The following is a 25097-nucleotide window of genomic DNA, read 5'->3' on the forward strand; positions in this document are numbered from 1 at the left end:
ATTTCTGTAAGCGCTGCAAGTCCTTCAGAGACGAGTCAGGAATAAATAAATATGCACATAAGTAAATAATGAGAGGCTGCAGCGAGATGCTGACACGGGGTCAGTGCTGGGACCCGCTGTCCTGATCCAAGTGGGAGACAGTATAGGGCGTGGCACACCAGCCTGCCACTCTAGGTCAAGGCTGGGGCAGCAGGAGCTGCCCTGCACTGATGTGATGCTGGGAAGGCGCTGTTTGGGGGTGGGGTACTGACTGAGTTGAGGTGGGGGTGGCCAGCTCAGTGGGCTGGCAGAGCCTGCGCCAGCTCTTCACCATGTAGCTAGCTTCTCCTCATTTCTCTGCTCCTGCTTCAATGCAAATGTGTTGACATATTAATCTCTCCACCCCTGTGAGCACACCGGCAGGATTAGCTCTGCACTAGGAAGGGACAGGGCTGAGTCCCCAAGCTAGAGGAAGCAGGGCCCTTCAGCCTTCTTTGATGGGCACAGAGCATGGCATGAATGGGGAGGGCAGAATCCAGGTTCTGAGGCACCAGAGTGTCTGAAGGAAGGACTGGATGTCTTGGGGGTGGCTAAAAGGTCAGAGATCCCTCAAGCATGCAAGGAGGGTATCTTAGCCCCATTGCTGCTGTTCATCGTGTGTGTGTGTGTGTGTGTGTGTGTGTGTGTGTGCGCGCGTGTGTGTATGTGTGTGTGTATTTGTGTGTGTGTGTGTGTGTGTGTGTGTGTGTGACCAGCGCTGGCAGGTAGAAAGCAGCCCCTGGATCTGCCAGCAGCTGCCCGAAGCCTTGTTTACAAAGCTGGTGAAGGAGGTAAGGCCACAGCCTACCGCATCCTGCATATACGAGTGTGCATCATGGAGGAGGCCACAGCCTATCCCATCCTGCATATAGGAGTCTGCATGTCTCATGTGCCTCCCCTCCCATTGCCTGCTGTTCTCAGCCTTCCCAGGCCTGGGGCAGAGCGGCCCAGGACAGTCTCCGAAGGTGACATGGCTATTTCTGGGCCTGGATTTCTGCCAGCTGCAGTGAGAATGAGTGAGAGAGGGCACCGGGGGAGGTGCTGCTGAGAGAGGGGCCCCGAACCCTAGCCACAGTGATCCCTTTGGTCTGAGCTCTGCCTGGATGCACTTTCCACCCTGGGCTTCCCAACAGAATGGCCCCAGCCCTCCTCTGGCCCCCTCTCCGTGATAAGGGTGAGAAGTGCCCACTTGGAAAAGTACTAGAAGGAATCAAGACATGGCAGGGAGTGAGAATAGCTTGTCTGGGTAAAATAGCTGTTCATGAGAGCTCTTACCCTACACCTCATCCTCAGGGACCCTGCACTGTTCCAACCAGTCCTTTGAGAAGACCAAAAGCGGCTGAGCCATGCATGTCCTTAAAGGAGATGCCTCAACAGGGAGCAAGCCCAAAGGATTGTGGGAGAGTCATGGACATGTGAGTCAAAGCACTCCATAGTTCAGTCCCAGCTTCCCCTACCCACTGTTCCCATAATGCAGATGGGAACACTGAGGCTCAGGGTTTCTATCCCTTGCTGAGTTCCCTGGCATGGCAATGGGAGTCAAGCCCTTAGCTGTCACGCCATGGGGAGGAATGGAGCTGCTTGGCAGACAGAAGCTGTGAGGTCAGGAGGAGGCCCCTGTAGAGCCCAGTGCCGGTTCTGTCCTGTTCAATTTTAAACCAAAGTGCAAACAAGCCGCAGTGCCCGGCGCTCCTGCCCAAATCAAATCGGTGCTATGATTTCTCTGCGGGCGGCGGGCGGCTTTCCGGAGAGGAAGGGGGAGGCTGGCATGGGGTGTGAGAGCCAGCAGGGACGAGGCCATTTGTCTGGGGCAGCCGGCTTGGCTGGCTGGGATCTTCCACCCAAATTAAATTTTAACCTAGCTCATAAATCTTCCTCCAAGTCCCCCCCCACCCCTGCCAGTCCACAGTGGCTGCTGCGTGGCTGCACTGGGATCAGGGACTGTGGAGTGGGACAGTAACCTAGAGACCTCTGAGACTCACAGGTCACTGACTACAGGGGACAGCCAAGGACCTGGCCTGGTGTCCAGAGTGGGAACCCAGTGACAGGGAGGAGCTGGGGTCCAGTGGGGTCTCTTCCCAGCAACAGAGGCCTCCTAATGTGTACGCATAGACAACATATGGAGACCAAGGTCAGCCGTAGGTGTCAATCCCCAGGTGCCACCCACTCCTTGCTCTTCAAGACAGAGTCTCACACTGGCTAGGGACTCACAAATTATGCTACACTGACCAGCGAGCCAAGGAAATCCTCAGTCTCCACCTCCATAGCACAATGTGTGACCGCAACCTGTTTGATTTTGTTTTTCTTAAGTTCTAGGATCAAACTCAGGTCTCAATGCGTGAGTGACAAGCACTAAGCCCAGGGTGTCCTAACTTCTCAGTTTCCTCAGCAGTGCACATAGCTGGGGTGCAGGGAGAGCGAGGAGAAGCCCTGGGGGCCATGGGAGCCAGAGTAACTTTGGGCCCCCTTCCTTTCCTGTGGATGACGAGGGACCTTGTGACCCCTCTGCTGGAGAAGAGCAGTGAAGGCCCCTCTGTGTGCTAGGATTGGGGTGTGGGCAACTCTATCTCAGCTCTGTGTACCCCAGGACTCAGCAATGCAAACCCCCAGAGCCTGGATCCCATTCAGAGCAAGAGTGAAGCTATGGGGGTGTGCCAGGCCTGCTGTCAGTCACACGTATCAATACGCGCAGCTCCGAGGTCCTCGTACAGTTAGTGCGGAGAAAGGGACAGCTCCTGTGCTGTGGGCTACTGCCACCTTGCTCTCCCACCGCGTCCGCCCTTCAGCTTTCTGCTCTCTGCTGTCCTCAGGATGAAGTCTAGACTGCTTCCCCACTGACACACTCCCACACTGGGCTGCCACCAAGCTCAGACTTTATCTTCAGCCCTGGGGCCTTTGCATATGCTGCTATTGTTGCGTTTAGGATGTTCTGTCCTCTCCCACACCGCCTCCTGCTCTTGCCCCAGGAATGATACAGTGTGTTCAACCACATTTAGGAAGGGAGGAAGGTTATCACAGCCAGATCAATGCTCTTTTTCATTGTCCCAGCACCCGTGACTCCTGTGTGTGCACTAAGGACTGTGGCAAGAGGGAGCACCAGTCCTGTCTAGCGCTCAGGAGAGGGTACAGTGTTCTTTTTTTAGTTGGTACAAACCAGAGATGCCCATGCAGGGAGGTGACCCTTCCCCTGGCACCAATCACCTGTCACCCCCACCCCTGCCCCAGCAGAGCTGCTCACAGACCCTCCTGACTCTGAGCACTTCCCTCAGCTATCTTTCTGCCTACCTTCCCCTCACACCATCCCCACGCAGGCAGCCGGGGCTGCCATGGTGATCTATACCTCAAATGTGGGTTTGTTGTTCTCTCAGCGTGCTATTAACATCCCCACCGGTAAACGATGTAGCCATATTTCACCTGCACCCTAATGTGGACCACAAAAGGCATTAAAATAAATAATGGTGCAGCTAAGCAAGGCCTGGGATTTGCTCTCTGGCAGAGGCACACCTGTACCCCATGTGCCCCATAGCTGCCCCCTCCCACGTGCACTGTTGCTCCCCTGGGGTCATCACTATGGCTTCTGCTCTGCCACCCCTACCCCACACCCTCTTGCACCTCAGGACTTGTAGTCAGCACAGACCCTGGCCTGTGTCTTGTCCTTAACTATAAAGATGATGTTCCCTGGGGGTTGTACCTCTAATTATGTCCCCGTTACTGCCCCACCATCCTCCCATCATCCTTCCATTCCCCCCCCTACCAGGCCCCACCTCCACTCCCATCTAGATCTCTAGGCTGGGACCCAAATCCCAGATGTGCCTATTGTCCTTCTGGCCTCTGGGGTCATGAAGAGGACTCCTTTGCTCTTGCTAGCATTGCCTGTCCCGGCCACCACTCAGAGCATGCCAGTGACTCCTGTTTCTGTCATCTGCTCTTCTTCCATGGGCTCAGTTACCCGTACAGCTAGATCTGATATCTACCCTAGGAGGAGCTTGACTGGGACCTAATCTGGTCCCACTCTTGGACACCAGGACAGGACTGTGGGGTACAGACATCTAATTGTCAGTGAGTAGCTGGACACCCAGTCCCGGGCTGCCTGCTCTGTACCCTGGTAGTCTTTCGCCCTCTGTTTCTGGAGATGGGAGAGGAAGAGAGAGGACTGGCTGGGATTGGGTCAAGAGGGATGGGAGGTCTGAGAGGACCAGGGCCGGCAGCACGTGCCCTCCTTGTCCCCTCTCCCACCATCACCTCTGTCCTTCCCTCACTCCATGGCCCTGGGGACTCTGTTCCTCAGAAAGTGCTTGGCACAAATAAAGTTGAGCTGCCTGGGAACCAAGTGGCTCAGGTGAGTGGATAAAGTCACTGTCTCCCCCTGGGAGGGACCAGGTGGTTACCTGGGGAGCTGTAACCAGGAGATGGAGGGATGTGTGCGTCACTTCACAAGGCTCAGCTGTCAGGTGGGTTGATGTGGGGGTGGAGAGAAGGACAGTCTCAGGACAGAGGGACCTCAGGCACAGCTGTCCTGGGAGCTTTGGGTTCCCTGGGAGTGGCTACTTCAGCTTCCCTTGCTGGGCTTTCAACCATAGGCGTCACAAGCCTCTGTGACTCGTCAATCCTGGCCGTGAGAACTCTGTTCCACCTGCCTCATTCTGTTTGGTTTTTGTTTTTGTTTTTGTTTTTTTTTATTTATTTATTATGTATCCAATATTCTGTCTGTGTGTATGCCTGCAGGCCAGGAGAGGGCACCAGACCTCATTACGGATGGTTGTGAACCACCATGTGGTTGCTGGGAATTTTTTTTTTTCTAGTGAGGTTGTGTGACCCAAGACAAGACAAGTCACTAATCTGGATCTGAGCTGCCTTGTTGGTGAAATGGGGACAATGGGACAGGAGCGATGGCTCATGGACCTGAGTTTGATCTCCAGAGCCCATGTAACAAACAAAAAAATGTAACAACAAAAACCAAACTAACACAATACCAAGACCCTAGAGAGGCAGACAGGTGAAGCCCTGGAACTCACTGGCCAGGAGTCTAGAAAACCAGTGAGTTCCAGGTCAGCCAGAGAGCCTGTGTCAAAAAGAAAAGGTAGGGACTGTGGAGATGGCTCAGCAGTTAAGAGCACTGGCTGCTCTAACAGAGGACCTGGGTTCAATTCCCAGCACCCACATGGCAGCTCACAACTGTCTGCAACTCCAGTTCAAGGTGATCTGACACCTTCTCACGGACATACATGCAGACAAAACAACAATGTACATAGAAATAAGTAAAAAGAAGAAGTGGCTGGCTCTTGAGGGATGACATACGTGATTGGCAGGCTTCAGGCAGGGCAGTGAGCTCCAGCCCCAGAGCCTACATGTTTCTCCAGACTTGCCTCAATACCACAGCCTGCCGCGCGCCCTAGCCATGGGTTTCCCATTCTGGAACAGAGAAGTCACCACCGTCTAAGATGGGACAGGCTTTAACACAGGCATGCAGGGCTCCTAGGGCTCTCCCTGGACATCTCTCCAGTTCCAGCTGGCCACTGCTAGGATAGGTGAGTCCAGGGCATCCTGAGTGCCTGCTCAGTCCTGGCACAAGGTAGGGGCAGGGAGAATGAGGTGGTCACGAGGATATCCTGCTGCTGAGACAGGAAGAGTCCCAGGGGTCTGTGCCTACTACAGGGGGACAAATGAAGGTGTGGGCAATCAAGACCTAGCCCTGCCCTGTGTGACCTTGGCAGGGTGAGTACTTAACCTCTCTGAGCCTGTCCTGCTCCTCTATAAAACAGACTTGAATCAGGTGCTGTCTTTTTTAGTTTTTTGTTTGTTTGAGACAGGGTTCCTCTGTGTAGCCCTGGCTGTCCTGGAACTTGCCCTGTAGACCAGACTGGCCTGGAACCCAAAGATCTGCCTGCCTGTGGCTTCTGAGTGCAGGGATTAAAGGTGTGTGCCCCCCACCACTTGGCATCTTTTTTAGTTTTTTGAAACAAGGTCTCATGTAGCCTAGACTGGTCTTAACCTTGCTGTGGATGATCCTAAATTTCTGCCCTTCCAGCCTCCCGTCCCAAGTACTGAAACTGTGGTTCCAGAGTCAGTGTGAGGTAAACACTCAACAGGCTGAGCTACATCCCCAGGCTCCAGGAGTGTATAAATAACTTAGTATCTTCCTGGGCAACAAAAGGGAGAGAGGAGGGCATGCCTGGGGCCCAACAGTCCTGCATCCTAACCCTCCTGGGGATTGAGGCTCCTTCCCAGCTGGACCCCCCTACACACACACCTACACACACACACACACACACACACACACACACACACACTCAAGGTTTCATGTCCCTGACAGGTGAAGTCCAAAACCCAGGACAGGGGCTGAGAAAGTGCAAATCAAATCCAAGCGAGCATGCTGGCGGGTGGGACCTGAGCCCTCTCGATCCCTTGGAAATGATCTGCACAGTGTTTTTCCTGTCGGGAGCCCAATCGGCAGCCGTTATTTATTGTTGCGTTTCCTAGTGGGTAGGAAAGCCACAAATAAGTAAATCTGGGCAGCAGGGTACAATTATTGAGCCCAGCGCTTTATTTCCCAGCTCGTCTCCAGCCTGGCCCACAGCGGATCGATGGTAATTTATGACGAGGCCCCTGGGGGAGTGAAGGTGGCAGAATAACCACCTTGCCGCTCATCACCCAGCCTGGACAGCTGTGCCTGCTCACAGGTGGCTCACAGGTGGCTAGAGCATCGGGGACCGGGCAGAGAACATTGCTAGAGGAGGGGTGGCCAGCAGCCCAAGCACCGGGAAGCCCAGGCCTTCAAGCAGATCCCTACCTGTGGCGGCAGCATCACCAGACTGAAATACGGACGGAGGGACACCAATGAGTCCCCAGCAAATGGTTTGGGTAGGGTTGGCAGAAGCAGAACCTGAGACAAAGATTAGCAGCTGAGTTCTTGGAGAAAGTCCACAAAAGGAAGGAAGGTGGGGAAAGGACCAGGGACAGTGTGCCAGGCCAGGGACTCAGCACCTCTGGACAGCACCTTAGTCAGTTGGTCCCAGGCTGTGGTTTGCTCCAAGGAAGGGAGGGAAGGTGGAACAAGGAATAGCCTCCTGTGCAACCGCACTCGTGAGATGCTGCCAATCACATTTCACAATTTAGATGCTGATTTTATCGTGGTCCACATTCTGCCAGGTTCTTGACACTATAATTTCATTCTTCACTCTGGGGACATTAAGATGCTAAACTAGGACTTGGGGTGGGTGACATATTGGAGTTGGGGCAAAGCCTCCAGGGGCTGCTGACCATGGGTGGGCCTGGGGGTGGGGTCAGACGGCAGGATGTTCAGCTACCTGCTACAGGGACATGGTCTCCCCAGCACACACTCCTCGGCTGGCACTGGTAGCTTGAAATGTGAAGTCTGCTGGACCTGCTCTGTAAACCCTCTGTGACCCTGGACTAGGGCTTCCATCGTAGATAGGCAAACTGGTATCCAGAGATATCAATATGCTCGTCTCAAGGAGCCCAGCAAATGAAGCCTTTGGAGGCTGCTCTCCTTCCCACAGCACCTCCCCGCAGGGGCAGCTGAGGCCTGGAGGACCCAGTGATTTGGGGCTGACCATCCATTGAAGCCTCTCTCAGGGACCTCAAAAGAAAAAAAGTTTTGAAGACTGGAACCACCTAGGATCCCTTTGGACATGCTCAGATTAGTTGAGGGATAGTGGGGGTCACTGTACCACCTGACACCAGCTCTACGTGGGGGGTCCAGAGGCCCCATTTTCTGACCAGTGTTCATCAGAACCTGATTTGCAAACAGGCTCGGCAGCCTGCCCATTAACAAGGAACCCTCCTGGAGCCCTCCCCCCAAACAGTCATACTGAGTCGGGCCAACAGCATGCTCCAGAGTATTAAAAAGCCTACTGTCCTGGCTGGTGCATCCTTGGCCTACATTAGGGGCTGGGTGGCCTTCTGGGTTGGCCCAGTGGGGTCTTGGGCCAGCACCCCAGAGATGGCTATGGAAGGAGTCTCATGGAGGCCTCGTTTTACTCGTGAATACCTTCTCTTGGCTTGCCTTTTCCTTCTGCCTGGCTCTTAAACAACAACAACAACAGAAAAAGAGAAAAAAACCACACTGGGTAAAATCAGTATTCCAGTCAGGGCAGGGGTGGGGGTGGGGAAATGCAAACAGAATGTCAAGCTAAGCAAAGGAGCTGGGTCTGGTGGGTGCTGCAGTGGGCAGAGGTGCTAACCCTGCCACAAAAGCCACAGGCTCTGGGCTTCCTAGATGCTAAGGGGAAGTGGAGGCCAGAGTGACTGGAGGGCCTGCCTGGCTTAGAATCCAGGACAGGGGGAGGAGAAAGGGGACAGCTGAAGACAGAGCCTGTGTCTGGCCAGAATGAGTGGCTTCCTGTGCCCGAGTCCAGCTCACTGACCCCATGTTCCCTTTCAGACAGCCCTCCCTGTGAGTGTGCAGGCGCCTTTCTCGTGCTGGGCATGAGCTAGGGATGTGGAGGCAGGGACAAGCTGATCTTGCCACTGCTTGCCACCAGCGTGGGGACCACCTTGCTGTACCTAGACCTTATCCAGCCTCTCCCAGAGCATGTTTTGAAGGATATTCCAGCCCTGGGGAGCTAACAGGTGTTACAAAGGCAAGGTCAGATTGCAGCCACTAACAAGGCAACTTCAGTTGCTGCCTGTGCTGCAGCTTTTAATTGCTACTGTGCCTGTGAATCTGCAGGCAGGCGCTGGGCTTGCAGCCTCTGCTGAGGATAGACCCTTTGCAACTGGCCACTAGGAAAGGCTGGTATTTCCCTCTGCTCTTGGAGTTCAGTCTTCTTCCAGGCCTGAGATACAGGGCAGGGCTTGTCCTCTTCATCGGACTGACCAGCCCCCTTATCCTCTTTATCTCCGTGGACTCCCGCGCTGCATAGTGGCCACACATCTTGTGAAGCCAGGAAGCGAATGGCATCCTTTTTGAGTCTGACCGGAGGGGAAATCTGGAGCTCACCCCTTCCAAGCACATCCTCCCTTTGATGCTATCTGCTCAGTGACTAGGAACTGGGGCAAGGCATATGCGCCTCTCACCCCCATGTCTGATACAGTCAGCCCCTGGCAGAGTCCAGGCTGAGAGAAACTGAGGTCCAGGGGAGCCCGAGTGAACACAGTAAAGGAGGCCAGAAATAATAAAGGATGAGAGAAGGCTGCCGGAAAGGGACAGTTACCAGCTGGACCCCAACGTCAGGTTTCTGGAGTGTTTGGTGTGTGCCCGCCTGGCTGTGTACCAGTGGAGACCTGTGGACAACCTCAGGCACTACCCCGCAGGTTCATGTGTTTTTTTGAGACAGTGAATTCCACTAAGTAGGCCCAGTTGGCTCGCCACCTCCCCGGCACTGGAGTTATGAACAGTCATACCACACCTGGCTTTCTGTGTGGGTTCTGGGATCAAACTCAGGTCCTTTGCTTGTATGACAAACACTTCTTTTCAAACTGAGCTAAAGGCCCCCAGGCCCCCCCTTCTGTGTTAGGGATGGAATCCAGGACTTGATATACTAGGGCAAGCACTCTACCCGGATCTACACTCTGCCCTGGAACCTTTTAGAATCCCTCTGCCAGGCTGGTTGGGCAGAGCCCTTCTATATCCTCCCGAAGTCCAGCATTCAGGGTCAGCAGCGAGATCGTTTGTAGGGCAGAAAGTAACTTCAGGACACCAAGCCCAGAGACCAGAGGCTTCTCCCTGCTGGACCTGCCTACCAGAGGTTGATTCACCACCAAAACAGCCCTCTTGGCCATCCCTGGGGTTCACAGTGGGTCTGAGCCCAAAGTTCGTCCAAGATCACAGGTGGTCAGGGGCCCCTCGTGGCTTGTAACCAAGTGTCTGACTGGGCTGCATGTTGGGAGGGAAGATGGCTTGCAGCCACCAGGCCCTGCTGCTCCAGGATCTGTGGTACCAGGGGCCTCATTAGGCTACAGCTGCAAAGAGGTTTGTTATTAACAAAAGCGTGTGAGGCTCCTTTCCCTCCTTCCCTCTCTCCTTAAGGCAGGCTCCCAAATGAAAAGGGAACGCATAATGCAAGGCGCGGTAAGGAAGCCTGGAGGGAAGGCACTGCCTGGCTGCAAAGAGGAAGACGCATTTACCCTCTGGGGAGGCTGGCGCTGCCGCTGCCGCATTTATAAAACACTCTCTCTTTCCCCTTCTTCCCAGTTCAGCGGGTCTCTTAGGCTGTGCCTTAAGTCCTTTTGAAGTGTTACAACCACTTTCTCCTCTTTCAATTAACAACAAGAAAAGGAAGCTAATGGCTTCCTGAGCCTGGCTGTAAATATTAACAGAGTCTGGCCGCCTGGCCTGAGCAACTGCCCGCCCGCCCCCTCCCAGCCTTCCCAGCCCACAGAGACAGCTTACAGGAAGGAAGGGCAGGAGGCTCCCACCGTGTGTGAAGGTCTCCTGGCACAGGAGCCTCTGGGATGTGTGTGGGGACGTTGAGGGGGCTGGAGAGTACTTGTCCCTGGGAGAAAGCACAGCAGGCAGGAGTCTGGAGGCCACACCTGGGTAACTTGGATGACCACAGGTGCATGGCCTGGAGTCCCTGGCGTCCCCAGCTTGTAGCTTTGAATGAAGATACTGACATATCTGTGGGGGACTGGCTATTTAGCTATTGGAGTGTTCCGATGCTTGCTTGCTTGCTTTCAACTTACTGATTTTGGAGAAAGGATCTCATGTAGCCTAGGATGGCATCAAACTCACTAAGGCTGGACCTTGAACTTCGGATCCTCCTACCTCTATCTTCTGAGGGCCGGGAGCAGCTAGAGTAGAGGCTAGCAGACCCTAGGATCCTTGCTGCATCCCTAGCACAGGAGAGAACACCTGGAATCCCTCTCACCCCATCGGCTTTCCCCCTGGAGGACGTCCATTTGGGACTACCTACCATGTACCCATGAGCCATGGAGACGCAGGGCAGTAAACTACTGCTTCAGAGTTCACTGAGAGCTAGGAGATGCCCAGCCAGTAACGTGCTTGCCACACAAGCCTGAGGACCTAGGCTTAGGCCTTAGCACCCACAAATAAAGCCAGGTACAGCAGTGTGCCCTCTTAATCCCAGGGTTGGGGAGATGGAGACTTGCCTAGTGGGCCAGGTTCTGGAGACAAATGAGAAACCTTGTCTCAAACCCCATCCCCAAAACTAAGGTGGACAACTTCTGAGGAATGGCACATACACACATTTATGTCTGCACACACACATACACCCATTTATGTCTGCACACACACGTACACACATTTATGTCTGTATACACACATACACATATTTATGTCTGCATACACAAATACACTCATATACCTGCACACACACACACATACACCCATTTATGTCTGCGCACACACATACACACATTTATGTCTGCACACACACACACACACACACACACATTTACCCCCACACAAATAAATGAAAAGAGCTCCAGTGTGTGCAGCCAAGCACGGTGGTACTCACCAGTAATCCCAGCCCTGGGGAGGCAGAGGCAGGAGGATCAGTGTAAGACCTGGGCTACATCGTGAGACACCACATCTAAAAACAAAAGGCTACCAAAAATGTACAGAGCCTGGGCTTTGGGAAATGTGAGGATGCTTAGAGATGGGGCAGGGGCAGGCAGGGAGCAGGGAGTCTAGGGGGCCAGTTGAGGGCACCGTAGTGGGGCAGACAGGGTCAAGGAACCACTCATGTTGCTGGCTGAAGTAGGCCAGGTTCCTGAAACAGAGGTTCTGACCTTAGCTGCTGGCACCAGGCTCATCACCCCCTTGCCTGTCGAGGCCCTCCTGGGTATGGGGTCAAGGTGCAGCAAAGCCTCCTGAGTCGGGCCTGGCCAGCAGGACAGCCTCCTAACTGGGCACTGGTAGACAGGGGACCGGCAGCTTCCCCATGGACCACGGACTGCCACTCCAGCCCCATCCGTTAGTCCTAGCGTCACTGCCTCTCCCAAGAGCAATGGAGCAGACCAGGCCAGGGCCTCCATGACCCAGCCACCCTGGCGGGCCCTCCTTTCAGACAGCCATCTGTCCGTCCAGATGGGTGCCAGCCACCCTTGAACTGCCCTGTTTGGTGGCCACTCACGCCCTTGCTCAGAGGTTTCAAAGTCACAGACCAACTTTGGGCAACCAGGGCCTCTTGGGCCCCTCCCTGCTCTTGTGTCCCCACTGCCTGGGTGATGCCAGTATCCTGACAGCAGCTCTCATCACTTCCCCTGCTTGGCTACCTTGGGAGCTCAGAATCCTAGAAATCCTAGAAAGGGCCCTCTTTCTCCCTAGCCCTGGTACCTGCAGAAGCAGAGCCATCGAAGAGAGGACATAACCCTTGCAGGGCAGGTGGCATCTGTTCACGTCTGGTGCGGCCTCCCAGCACCAGCATCAGGGAATGGGAATAAAGTCACAGGCCACTTGTGACCACAGCTGCCCACACATGAAGGGAGAGGCATCTGTGGCAAAGGTCCTGCATTTATCTCCAGAGTAGCGCTGTCCCACAGGGCATCCAAAGAATGACACCTAAGGTGCCTGTCGCCTGGCCTACACACACATGCACACACATGTACACACAGCCGTGCACACATGTACGACTGGGATTCCACTCCTGGCCTCCCAGTTCTGGTTGTATCTGACTGCCAAGAGCTGAGGCTCTGGGGAACCACCTAGAAAACTGGCCCTCTAAGGTGCTCTCAGGAGCACCCAGCTGCTCTCCGGCAAGGAAAATGGCTGGCACCCACTGAGTACCAGGCATGTCTCCTGGGAGCAGAACCTGGAGGCTTCCTGTTGTTAACCCCTTCCCTGTGACCCTGCTGCTTACTGTCCCCAGCCTAGTCCCCTCATTCTTAGAATCTCAAGTTCTCCACACAAGAATGATTTGTCTGCATTGCTAGTTGGGTCATGTTATTCCCTGCCTGGACACTTCCGCCAGGCTCCCTGTTGCTCTTGGTATGAAGACCAGTACCTTCAGCACACCTCTCAAGGGTATCCCAGGATCAGGTCCCCATCCTTGCCCTCCATTGCGCAGAGCTTTGCTCTCGGCTCGCGGACAGTGCAGGTCCTCCCACTCTCCCCTGCTGTTCCCTCTGCCTCGGTCACTCTTCCTACCCAGGTCTCAACTGTGCTGACCTTGTTCTGCAAGCAGTTTAGCCCCTTTCCTGGCCTGTGACTCTAGCTGCAGCCCTCCACCCTTGTCACTCTGCCCTGCCACTGTGGTGGCTCCAGCAGCTAAGGGGAGTGACCACCCTCAGTGATGAAAGAGAAAGAAGCAGGCCCTCTGTCTGGCCATCCTCGGAGGCAGTAAGCAGCCTCGGAACAAAGTCTGTTTGATCACAGCCTCTTTATCTAGGAAAGTATGATATAGATGTTGCCTGCAGCCTGTAGTCCGAAAGAAAGCAAATCCCGCTTTCCCAGCTCACTCCATCTCCAGCCTGCTGGCTGTGAGGGGAACTCTGCCCTCTGAGTTACAGGGCAACGTGTTTTCATTTCAAATGTGACTGGCTAAATGGCTAGCCACAGAGCCTACCTGGGTTTGCACAGCAAACATCCGCTATCTGATTAACACCATGTACATGAAACTCCATCCCTATGAGCCAGAGGTTGAAGCAAAACAGGTGAGCTAATTGCTATACAGGAATTAATATCAGCAAGCGTAGATCTGGAAGGCAGCGTGAACAGTAAAGCTAAAGGCCCATCAAATTCGGCAGCAAGCCCTGAAGGACAAAAGTGGGCTGCCCTGCCACCAAGTTCTCATGTGACTGTCAGGGGAGCCTGAAGGATGCCATAATTATAAGACAGTGTTATCTTCCCCAGGAAGCCCACTATCCCACCCCGGAATTCATCCCTTTCCTCCTGGGCTGGACCTAGTGTGTCTCACATTGTAGTATCTGCTAGCTACTGGCTTCCCTGCAAGGCTGAGACCCAATAGAACTAGGCTCCTGTGGTCCTCAGTGTACTGTACGGTGCCTAGAACATGACTGAGTGAGTTTGCTAGGTGAGACGGATGCATGGTTGAATGGATCATAGGGATAGATGGTTGTCTTTCTCTTGCCAATACTCTCACTAGAGTTGTTGTTGATAACAAAGAGCTGACAGATGGAAGGTTTTCCTTGGTAGACTTTAAAAAAAAAAAGGGTTTACTGGTAGAGCGATTAGACCAGCGTGTGGATACAAAGAAGGCCCAGGAAAGAGGGGCTCAGCTGAGCTGCCCTGTGGGGCTAAGGAGGGCCCCCATTTCTGGCCTTTTAGAGCCCAACAGATTCCTCGGTTAACCCACACGAAAGCATAGACAGTAACTGCAGGGGCATGGCGTCTTACAGTCTAGCAGGGCTCTGGGGCAGGTGCTTGCTTTAGGTGCATTACTCTCCCAGGCCACATGCATTTGGTGCAGTGGCAGCAGGTGGCTCCCCCCCCCACACACCATAGTTAAGCACCCGCAGGTGGGAGGAGCCACAACCCTAGCCAGGGCTCACACTGCCAGGCTGGCCTGGAAAGCCAGTACATGTGTAAGATACCTAAGAGACCCCTCCAGAAAGGAGACTCTAGCCAAACCTGTCCACACACTAGAGGTCCCCTTGAGGCTCAGGGAAAGCAGCAGGCCCAGGAGAGCCTTCCTCAGAAGCTTGGTTTTTCCAGAGAGAAAGAAGAATGAAGAGAATGTAGGGTGCATTTATTAAATACCTACTGTGTGTATGGCACTAAGCCAGGCACTAGAGTCTCCAGCTTCATAGTCTCATTTTATCCTGTTACATCACTGCCATTATAACTGTGGGACCACATATCCAGAGGGATGATGTGAGGATTCTCACAGGAGGGAGAGACAGTGGGGGAAAGGCCCACATGTCACATGTGTGCACTGTTACAAATGTGTATGTGTGGGGGCTGGAGAGATGGCTCAGTGGTTAAGAGCATTGCCTGCTCTTCCAAAGGTCCTGAGTTCAATTCCCAGCAACCACATGGTGGCTCACAACCATCCGTAGTGGGGTCTGGTGCCCTCTTCTGGCCTGCAGGCATACACACAGACAGAACACTGTATACATAATAAATAAATAAATAAATAAATATGTGCACATTCCTGTCAATCTCTGTGTATTCTCATGTCTGTGTGTGAATGTGTGTTCATGTAATGCATGCATGCCTGAGGAAATGTGTTATATGCATTCCTGGGTGCAAAGGTGTGAACATCTTGATCATGTGTTTGTCTATATATTGCATTGTTCATTTCTGCATATATGCATAAATTTAAATGTGCACAGGGATGCATATATGTTTGTATATGTGTACACTTCTGTTTTCCTGTGTTGGGATTTTTGCACATGAGCCTAGTTTTATGCACGTGACATATTTGTTCATGTGCTTGCACAGATGTCAATGTATGAATTAGTTTCATTGGGGGCAGTGGAACTATGGGAGGTCGGGATTGCAATGGCAAGCCAGGCTGAGTAGGGGCCTTAGGAGTGGTGAGCCAGCACTGACTAGCTCCTGAGAGCTGGAGGAACCTGAATCAAGCAACAGCCACTGGGATGAATCTGCCTTCCTCCTGGGCCTGTGATTTCAAAAGCAGAACTCTGGTTTGTGTTTGTCATGGACAGGCAGTTGGGGTTCCAGGCTCCAAGGACACAGCTCCCATCCTGTGTGTGTGTGTGTGTGTGTGTGTGGTGGTCTAGCTGCCTGCTCCCACCCCTAGCAGTATAAAACAATTTCCTTGGCCTGTCCAGGAAGGCAGATGACCTCACTGGACTCTTTCCATCTCTCGCTTTCATAGAGAAATTACAGTTTATAATTGGATGAAATCACGCGGGTGGTAATAGCAATAATGGCTTAGGCTACAGCTACCACTGCCCCTCTGTAGGAACAGGCTTATCTTCCCTCCTGTCCAACCTCCTTCTGCACCTGCCTGGGACTGTGCCCACCTGCCGCTTGGCATCTGCAGCCCTGCCTGGCCCTGGCTACTCTGAGCTGCTGTCTGGCTTCCTGGGAAGCGTCCCTGAGAGCTCCTCTTACCCCATCAGTCCTTCATGCACTGACCACATACTTCACTCTTCCCATGTGTCCCCTATGGTCTCTGTGGGCTGCAGCCATGGACAGTCACCTCTGCTCAGCACATGGCCATATTGAATATGCACCCCAGGTGTGCAGGCTGCAGGCACTAAGCAGGCCTTGAACCAGCCACCTTTGGTCCTACAAAGGAAGGTACCTAGATGCAGCTGAGCCTAAGCAGAGCCTGTATTGTCATTAAAGCTCCTTTCCAAAGGGGGGGGGGCCTGTGGGGGAGGGGGTGCAGTACCAGAGTTGGGCCTTCTTGGCTGGCTGCTAATGAGAGGGAGGGAGGGAGGGAGAGCTTTATTTTGTATTCCTGGGGCAGCCTGCAGCGCCCTGGTCTCTACAGCTGGAAGGGCAGCAGGGTGTGGAAGGCTGGCCCCTCAGGAGGAGACAGCTGAAGTTGAAGCAAGAGGTCGTGGACCCCTGGTGAGCCAGAGAGGCTGAGTTGTTCTGGAGGTCAGGGCCAGGATAGCCCAGATGGAGCCTTAAAAATGACACTTAGTTAAGCTTGTGCTGGGAAGTGGAGGCTGCTCTAGGCTGGAGTGTGGCTCTGCAAGGCCAGGAGCTTTTCTTTAAATTATTCATTTATTTATTTCCTCTGTGTGTGGTCAGAGAACAACTGTGAGAATCAGTTCTCTCCTTCCACCATGTGGGCTCCCAGGGATTGAACTTGGGTCTTCAGGCTCGGTGCTAGATGTCTTTACCCACTAAGTCATCTTGACAAGCCTCCAAACTTCATTTTTCTCCGCCCAGTCCTTGCAGGCAGTTACAAGGAAGGGTTTTGCATATTCCCTGGATTTAAAACGTGATCAGTGGTGGGAACAACGACCCCAGACACTGACCAGGCGTGCAGCACAGTAGTATTTGTGCAAGGAAGGGGATCTAGGGATGTGGCTCAGCTGTAGAGCGCTTGCAGAGAAACACTATCTTGGAAAGAGAAAAAGAAACAAACAAGCCCAGCTACTGGGAAGTGGTGAGAACAGCGGGTGGTGGCCATGGCTGCCTGTAGCACTTGTCCCTGGGGCTCTTCATTTCCTTGGTTTGATTGCTTGTGTTGCCTTTGGCAGGTGAAGAAGCGGGGAGTAGGAGAGAAAGGCCCCACTCTGGACAGCTGCACCCAGTGGCTGAAGCAGGAATCACCCAGCCTTCTGCCTCACCCACTCCAGAAGCTTCTCTACAAGCAGGAGCAGCCAAGCAGACCAGCCCCCTCTCAAAGTGGCTTCCCAAAGCGGGGGCACACAGGCCTGACAGCTCAGCAGTGTGAGGTGAGGTGACTGCAGCCTGTGGTGAATCTGAACTCCTCAGAGGGGTAATAGACCCCCCCTACAGATGCAGCCTGAGTGGCTCTCTCTCAGCTCTGTCATGCAAGAGCGCTCTCTGCACTGAGCCATTCTGCCAAGTGACTTAAAGGGATTTAAAAAGAAAGGAAAAAAAAAGAACCTTGGTAAAGAAAAAAGGGGCAACAGCCCCACAGAGGCATTTCAGGAGAGGTGTGGCCTGAGGACAGAGCACCAAAGTTACGAAGAGCTGCGGTGGAAGTGGTGGCCTGTGAGAGGCCACACTCCCCGGGGACCGGCACTGGGCTGTGGGGCATGCCCTGCTCAGGAGTCCCCGGGGGTGCACACAGAACACATACCTCTCACTCCAGAGAGCCAAGCCTGCAGTGCCTGTGCCTGGGGTGCCAAAGATGCCACTTGGGACCTGCAGCCACATCTGAAGCCTAACCACAAGCAAGACTTCAAGACCTTCTTATTCTCTGCGTGCCTCATTGTTCCTGCTCTGCCCCGGAGGTGCCGCCTGTGGTTCTGGGTTTGTTGGTGACATGGGACAAGGCATGTGAGCGTGGCCTGGAACTGTGAAGCAGTTACCCCATTGGGACCCAGTGGCTCCAGGGAACAGCAGCAGAGGAGGTAAGAGCCTGTGGCAGGGGGACCAGCAGGACTTCCTGGTGGCCCAGATGGTGACAAGAGTCTTTTTCCACCAGGAGGGAGCACAGCGCATGGGAGGGACAACTGAGTCCTGCCCTCTGCAGGTCCCCAACAGGAAGGAAGGGATCCAGGTGCACGGGAGACCACCTGGGAATGAGTCACAGCCATGTCTTCCTCCTGGGCCTCTCCCTGCCAGGCTTGCTGGCTACCTGCTCTGTACAAAGGGAATGGCCATGAGGCTTAGTGATAGGATAAGCAAGGGCTTAGGGGACCAAGGCCATCAGCCTTGATACCTGCTGTCTTGAACTAGCAAGAATCCCAAGATCCCTTCCTTCCAGGCCTGCCCCACTGTGCTTAGAGAGATGGCGGTAGGGCTGACCAGGATCCACTACCCAGCGTCATCTCACTGACCTCCAGTGATCCCTTTTGTTGGTTAGAGGGCAGAGACAAGTCCTGAGAGGTCAAGTGAGTGCCCCACAGCTACACAGCAGGTGACTGGCTGGACCAGCTCCTCCTGGACTCCCAGGGATGCGGAGGGGAGGGGCAGTACCTCTGCACACAGTAATCCCAGCAACCTCAGAACCCCTTAGCGCCCTGGGCAGGGCAGGGAAGCCCCAATTCATTACCAAGATGGAAAATGACACTTCCCACACTCTGCCCCAAGAGAGGGGCTGATTTATGACTGCGCCAGGGCCTGGGACATCCGTCAGAGCCGTGCGCTGCACACGCCGTCTGTGGGGGCATTAATAGCCGTGTTATTAGCCACTGGCGTGAAGGATGCCCTGTGGATGGGCTATTTGCTGTTATTTATTATAAAGGCGCGACAACCTAGCAGCTGGGCCGCAAGCACACAGCTGGGCCCCGCCTGCATATGGTTCTCCTCTCCTCTTCAGCTTCCCCTCCGCCCCTAGGAGGAGCTAGGGGATAATTCCTGGGGCCAGGCCAAGCCAGAGGGGAACAGCAACCACCTCCCAAGGCAATCCTGTCGCTCCAAGCGAAGCGCTGATGGAAAAATCTGCTCAGCTGGCTTTGTGCAGCCTTGCCTTACCCAGAGGTGGAGAAACAGAAAGGGACACACTGGGCTTTGGGGGCAGAGTTGCCCTGGATGGGCTGAGGGTGGTATAAACGAGGGCAGGTCCTCTCCTGGAGTGTGCCTCTCCTGTGTACACATGGGCTATAACCGGCTGGAAAGAAACAAGGCTAGCTATTCCTAAGAGACCCCGTGGACTCTTAAGAAGAGCTCAGAGCTGGGGCACATCCCATCACCTGCTCTTACAAACCTATGGGGAAGGGTTTGAGAGTTCAGACCTCAGAGGAAAGACTACTAGAAGGCTGTAACTGGGCCTATCCCTGCACATCTATAAGGAGCAGATAAATGGGCTCCAAGTCCTCTTTCTCCCACTCCCAGGGTGCTGTCGGTTTTCTACTCCTCATGCATTCATGGCATGGGCACTTATGGAGATGTGCCTGCCACTGGACAGTGCCAAGCTGGCCACCAAGTTGGGGCACAGCCAGGCCTTCTTGGGCCTGCTTCTCCAGAGCAGCTGAATTTGAGGAGCTCTGAGGCCCCGGTGGGTGGCCAGCTCTTCATAGTTGAGACAGGACTTTTTGTCTCTCGGGACTGCTATAATGAGAACACCAGGTCACCATGGCCCCTGATGCTGATGGGAAGGTTCCACCTCCTCTTTTTTCCAGCTGCCTAGTTCGGGGCTACAGATTCTAGAGCCTGCCTCGTTTATTCAAGATGTGGGTAGGGAGATGGCTCCACCAGTAAAGTGCCTGCTGCATAAGGTACAAGGACCTGGGCATTAGCTCCCAGTGCCCACATAAAAGACAGGCATGGTGGTGCATGTGTGTAACCCTAGCGCTGGAGGTGGGGCCAGAGACAGGTGGCTCTCTGGAGATCCCTGAGCAGCCAGCCTAGCCAGTCAGTGAGCTCTGAATTCTGTGAGACCCGTCTCAAAAGATAAGGTGGAGAGTAATAAATACATCCCATGGCAGCCTCTGGCCCTCACATACATACAGATACAAAAGATGTTTACACAGCCTCTCTGGGCCAGGCTCATTGTGAGGGACAGGATAGACCACACCTGAGAAGCAGAAGTTTAGGTTCAGTGGGAAGAGCCAGAACGTAATGGATGCCCAGGAAACCGGAGGTCACAATTAGAAACCCTCATTCGGAGCAAGGTCGATTGATCCCCTGCTCCTGAGAGGCCGCAGCCTCCATGCCTGCCTGGGATTCCTCCTGGTCAGTACTTTCTCCACACCTCCTCCTCTCTTCCCCTCTAGCAGCCCAGGCTCCTACAGGTAGCCACTGAGCTCAGCCACAAACATCCCGGACCCAGCCCTGGTCTTGAGGTCTGTCACTTGCCCTGCTGGCATGGCCCCTTCTCGTCATTCTCCCTCCCACTGGCATTAAATCTGCTTCTTTTCTCCCCTCCCCAAAGGAATTAAGTCTTAGTGGAGGCAGCTTTACTCCAAAGGGACCCGGGCGGCAGTATCAGGTGGAGGACCATCATTAAGAGATGCTGCGAGAGAAAGAAACAAAATTACATGTGTCTCCTTTCGTCTCCCTCCCCCTTCCTGGCCTGCATAGTTTAATATCGAACACTGCTATCAATATAATTAACCTCCTAAGACATGATTTGAAAGCCTTGTTTTTTAAAGCGATTCGCTCTCTCTGAAGTCAGGGAGGACATCCTTGATGCCCAGCCCCACCCAGGGCCCACGTGCTTAGGTGAACTCGTAGTTCATTTCTGGCGGATTTGCATACCTGTCTGCAATTACTGCCAGTGATAACGGCTGATACATAATGCATGCGGCATGAAATTAGAAAAATAATTAACTTTAGATTTGAAAAGAATCCCCGCCCCCGGCTCTCCGGGCATTACAGATGCAACCACTGGACAAGGACTGGGAACTGAGCTGTTTGGGGTGATGGGTGAGACTGGCTGGCACTCCAGCGCAGCTAAGACGAGAAAGTGTTAGAGGGTCAGGGCATGCAGGAAGTGCCCCCATGGCATCTGCTGGACAAGCTTCAAGTTCCTGGGCCTCGTATATAACTCACATCTGGACCAGTGAAGTAATGTGGCTAATGTGGTGACCCATATCTCTTTGTGACCAAGCGTGCTCAGATAAGCCGAAAGTAGCCTGTTTCATCCTCACAAGGACCCACGGGAGCAGACTTGGTCCGGTTTCTCAGATGAAGCCCTGAGACCTGAAGCTACCCCTCTAGACAGGCCACCAGCTGAGAGAAGGCAAGTCTTCTAAGGAGAGGAGCTTGCCTGGGAGGCCTCCATTCTGAGGCCTCCTCCCTCAGGCTTGTTTGCAGCTAAGCTAGCTGCCTACTACTGGATGAGACACCAAGGGACTGCTTATTAATTTTTGACAGAGATAGAGACACCCCCAGCAAGGTAGTAGGTGCTAATCACTGCACCCTGTGGGAGGGCCCTCTCAGCCTCCTCCCAGCAGGATAGGGCGGGGTAGGTGCCAATCACCGCACCCTGTGGGCGGGGCCCTCTCAGCCTTCTCCCTGGTGGAGCTGAATGCTGCTTCTAGCTTAATCTGCCTCATTATCAGGCTCAGCCTTGGAAGGACCTGGAGGCCTCAGAAGATTTAGGAAAAGTCACAGTGAATTCCAGGAGGTGAGAAGATACCACCAGCGGCTCCAGTTTGATGATGGAGGAGGAGAAACTGGAAGGTTTGGGGTTCACAAGGGCAGTCTTCATTATTCAGCTTCAGGAAACCTATATCCACATGAGTACACGCTTTTGCCCTCTCCACAGGCATGCTATGATCACAGGTCACCCCCTTTCTAATAGCCCTGTCTGGGACCTCATCCCCGCTCCCAACAATGGGGGTGGGGAGAAGCACAAGGCTTGGGTCAGTAGCATGTGGCATATGACATTATGTTCCCTTGCTGGCTTTGGGAAGTGCCTGCCATGACCTCTTTAAATAGAAAATGGGATCACTAAGTTCCATGGCAGCCACAAGGCCTGAGACAGTGTCCCCAGAAAAACCGTGCTGTGGCCACAGGGCCTTTGGCATCAGGAGTACACCTGCCCCTCCCCAGGTCTGTGGGAGCAATAGGAGGAAAGGGGGGTTGAGGCTGTTACAGAACAGACATTGAGCCCAGCTTCCAAGATGAGAAGCGCACTTGGGGACATGGGGCAGCATGGAGTGACTTCTCCCCCAGGTCCAGCCAGGCCTGCTTCCCAGAAAAGTGGGATCCTCAGCAACACATAACAAAGGAAACAGACCCAGGGAGGCTCTCCCAGGGCATGGGTTAGTTCCAGCACAGGTCTTCCTCCTTGGGAATGAGACCATCCCTCCCTGATACTCAGCATCAGGATGTTCCTCACCCCTTCAGGGAGCTGTCTTCATTGACAAACAAAAAGAGGAGCTGGGCTAGGAGGCAAGGTGGTCTGCCCATTCCTCCATATTTTCCCAGCCAGCTCAGTGCCCCCTCTTCACATGTCCCCTCAAAGGTCATAAAATAACTGCCATCCCCTGTAGCATGTCCATGCTAGGCCCTGGATCTGTGGCTGCCCCTGCACCTGGTCTCAGTCGGTATCACTCACAGGACTTGGGGACACATCCGTGTAGCCACTGGACGGCCACAAAGTACAGCTAGGAGTTGAATTTCCCCAGCTGGTAGTGGTTTACAGACGCTGCTCAGCTGCCTCTGCCAGGAAGCGTGGAAGCAGAGCTGGACTCTGGAGGATGGATCAGGGTCAGAGAAAGCTTCCAGAAGGAGGCGGTAGAGCTGATGAGGCCTGCGGGCAGACTGCATGCTGGTCTGTGAGGCTGAAGGCAAGCCCACACTGGGACCAGAGTGGCAGGTGCATGTGCAAAGGACCTAGGGAAGCGGGACCGTGCATGCAGCCTGCCAGATTGCTAAGGGCCCTGAGGTTTTGAAAGCTGAGCTGCAGCCCCACCCTTTCTCCCTCTCTATGGTTGCTCTTTGTCCCAGGCTGGAAGGGGGTGCAAGCACAGGAGACACAGTGAGCACAGAGCATGAAGAAGAAGCACAGAAGGGGGGATGAAGAGATGGCTCAGTGGTTAAGAGCACTGACTGTTCTTCCAGACAGACCCTGGTTCAATTCCTAGCACCCACATGGCAGTTCACAACTGTCTATAACTCCAGTTCCAAGGAACCCGACACCTATGGCAAAACACCAACACACACACACACACACACACACACACAAAAAGAAGCAGCAGCAGCACAGAGGGGTGGTTAACACAGGGGCTATCCCTGTGTATAGGGGGAAGTGGGGACACAGGCTGCTCTTAGGAAGGGTGTTCTGCACGTGGGATTCTCTGCACACATAATCTCATCTTATCACTTTAAATTCTCACGTAAGGGCAATTGTCAGCCACATACATAGACAAGGAAGCTGAAGTCCAGAGAGGACTTACAGCCTACTTAAATCACACTGCCTGGAAGCGGTATAGGCAGGACTCAAGCCCACTGCACCCTGTTCTGACCATTGGCAGAAACCAGCAACTGCTCCAGCCCCCCCACAGCCCCTCTCAGCCCCCCAGCTAAGGGAGGTCACCAGCCTGAACCATCTCTTTGCACCCCTCTAGTGAAGTGTCTGTATCCTGCTGTCCATCACAGAACTGGCAGGTTGTAACTCGTGGCACACCGTCTGTGTAATCCCCACAATGACAGCCAGTGATTCCGTAAAAGTTGGGCAATTTACCAGGTTTAATGTGATGGCCACATAAACTATCAGACACAACAAGGGAATGAAAAGGCCACCAGGCATCTGAATAGTTTAAGTCTCCTCTAGAGAGGCTGCTGTCTCCCTCCCAGGTAGGTCTGTCCTGTTCCTGAAGCTCCTGGGGGCTGAGACTGGAGTTGGCCTTGGGGAAGCAGGGTGACCAGGGACGCTTGGGAAAGATGGATGGGCAGCAGATAGGGGGTGGAAAGGCCTTGGGTCCCTGCCTCACACTGCTGCTCCATTATCCATCAAACATCTCTGAGAGGTGCAATTTAGACTCTATTATGATGCCGAGTCTCGGGAGGCTGGGGACTGTGGCAATGAGCTAAACGGGAGGAGAACAGATGTCCACGCCAGAGACTGTGGTGGCAGCCTTGGCTTTGGCCTTAACAAGTCTGGCCCTGCTCAGGGCACTGGCCCAGAACGGCAAGGGCAGAGGCTGCCTGTGTCCCTCAAGACAGAACTCATCAGCTGGCCAGGAGCAGGTATGTCTTCTGGCCAAACTTGGGCTCCGGCAGAGGTGCTGGGCCACCTCCCTGGGACAAAGTGAGGCAGCCTAGGAGCAAGCTGAAGCCCTGTCCCACTTCTCATCCCTGTTCACACAGTGACTTGTGGTGGGACCTTCAGGCTCCTTTAAGATGACACAGGTGTCCAGCTATAGGTCTAGGTGTCTGTGACCTTGGAGTGGCTGCACCCCTCACCTCTCTGTACTTCAAGTTGTGAAGTAGAAGAGACTATATGTGACCACCAGGCACGGGAGCACACTGAGGATGTGCTGTGCAGGCTGCCTGTGAATACAGACGGGTCTGGCTCTGTTGGGTGTGCATGCTGTCTTTAGCTTTGGATCCCAAGGTGATGATTGGCAAGAGGATTTGGCTAGGCCTGGAGCAGCTTGGGATGTCATACCACACACAGAGCAACAGGAATCTGGTGAGGACAAGAGAGCCCTCAGCCCTAGCCCATAGTAATGCCCAGGCTGGCTGGGCCTCGGTCTCAGTGGAGCGTGGGAGCCATGCAGTGAGATTCTAGGCCTGGGAGCACATCTGGATTCCACAGCCTCCTGCCAGTAGAGCTGTGCCTTCAGAAGGGGCCAGTACCAATTTCTTTGTAGAAATGCTGGATAAGGGCCTGTTGTGTACCAACTACTAGGCTAGACCCTAATAGGTATGGTACCCCAAAAGCCCTAAAATAAAGCACATGCTAATTGGTGATGAGTCGGTAAACACTGAGCAGAGAGAAGACATATTCTGGGTTTCTTGATGAGGTGACCTGTGGGAAGTGTGGGCAGCATGTGTCTCTGAGGATCCATTCTGGGAGGAGGGAAGTATGTCTTGGGGCAGCAGGGTGGATCCAGCTGCTTCAGAGGGAGAGGGACACAATGCAGAATGTCATAGGGCCTGCTACCTGGCTTGGGCA

At 53.9% G+C, this 25097-nt stretch overlaps 2 protein-coding genes across 5 annotated transcripts in view; one reads left to right on the plus strand and one right to left on the minus strand.

Moving 5' to 3' along the window:
* The window catches only part of Macrod1 (mono-ADP ribosylhydrolase 1), a 140003-nt gene that overhangs the window by 74939 nt on the left and 39967 nt on the right, over positions 1 to 25097 (minus strand). The gene's annotated exons all lie outside the window — the stretch shown is intronic.
* Flrt1 (fibronectin leucine rich transmembrane protein 1) overlaps positions 1 to 25097 on the plus strand; it is a 120170-nt gene that overhangs the window by 41956 nt on the left and 53117 nt on the right. For all 3 annotated transcript variants that reach the window (XR_005975311.1, XM_041662136.1, XM_041662135.1), the window contains one exon: positions 17092 to 17934. The gene's annotated coding sequence lies outside the window, so the exon portion shown is untranslated. The remainder of the gene's footprint in view (positions 1 to 17091; positions 17935 to 25097) is intronic.

The sequence above is a fragment of the Microtus oregoni genome, unplaced genomic scaffold (assembly GCF_018167655.1).
Source record: "Microtus oregoni isolate MIOR12 unplaced genomic scaffold, Mior012 000012F_ref0000307, whole genome shotgun sequence".
NCBI lineage: Eukaryota > Metazoa > Chordata > Mammalia > Rodentia > Cricetidae > Microtus > Microtus oregoni.